Genomic DNA, 1,225 nt, shown 5'->3' on the forward strand with positions numbered 1-1,225 from the left:
TGGGTCCCATTAAAATCAGAAAAATGAAGAAATGACAGCTCACTTCACATATGACAGCTTTTCTGTGAAAACTGAATGACCATGAAAATCATGGACTCAGTTCCTGATTCTTCCACTGACTCACTCTGTGGCTTTGTGCAAACCAGATAACTTACCTGTTTCCGCATCCAGACATGACAGCACCACCTACCTCCATTCCAGGCAAGCTGTGAGATGTAATTAATATACATAAACCACTTTATAATCCTCCTAAGAAATATCCTATTTATACTAACTGTATTTAACAACAGTCCTTATTTGGGGCAGAGTGAACATTTTCAATTAGTATCAATTTTGCCTCTCAATCCCCAAATCTCTCCCAGTTGCAAGCATTTTAGTGGTGCTAAAACCCTGCACTCCCACTGCCAATTTGTCAGTGCCTACCTTTAGCTAGCTGGCTAGTTAGTGTCCAGTGGGAGGATCTTGTTTACACACCTACTGTAAGAAAATGGGGGACTTCTCCCTAGCTTGCTTCTGTGGCCTGTGGTTTAGGGCAAGTGAGATGTGGGGGCATTCAACCCCCAAGCCTCTGGGGCTTGGGCCTGAACATAGGATGCCCACCATTGGGTTTGGGAGTATCTAAAACCCCAGGTTGAAAAGTCTGGGGTGGAGGATACTTGCCTGTTGTAGTGCCATGTATATGGTGTGTGAAGAACTGAGTTCAAATCAAGAGGATTTGGAACCGATCTGAGTTCAGTCGAGAGGATTCGGAACTGATTTGGCTGATTTGACCTGGAATAGGAAATTTTTTCCACAAAACAGAAAGAAAGAAAGAAACAACCTCCCCCCCACCAAGTCAGTTAAGACTCCTTGAGAGTGCCTTGGGTTTTCCACAGGTTGTGAATGAAGGGGGAGCTCGGGAGAGCGGAGCGAGCCCGTGCCCCCTCCTAAGAGACCAGAGCCCCCTTGCAAGATTTGAAAATCACAGCCTGATGGGGCCGCTCCTTCACCTAGGTGGACTTGTTAAGCAATGAGCCGGTTTAATTTTGTTTGTAATCCCCTCCCCGCCCCCGAGTCAAAGTGTCACTGGCCCCCGGTTTTACACCGGCCGCCTCACACACGATCGTGCACGTGGCGCACTGTTACCATTACAGCTGGCGCACGAGTTGGAAGGGCGCTCCGCAGCGCGCAGGATCCGGCCCGCACACCTGGCCGCCCCGGGAGGGGCGGGGAAGGGGCCGGCTGT

This window comes from Alligator sinensis, unplaced genomic scaffold (genome assembly GCF_000455745.1).
Source record: "Alligator sinensis unplaced genomic scaffold, ASM45574v1 scaffold932_1, whole genome shotgun sequence".
Lineage (NCBI taxonomy): Eukaryota > Metazoa > Chordata > Crocodylia > Alligatoridae > Alligator > Alligator sinensis.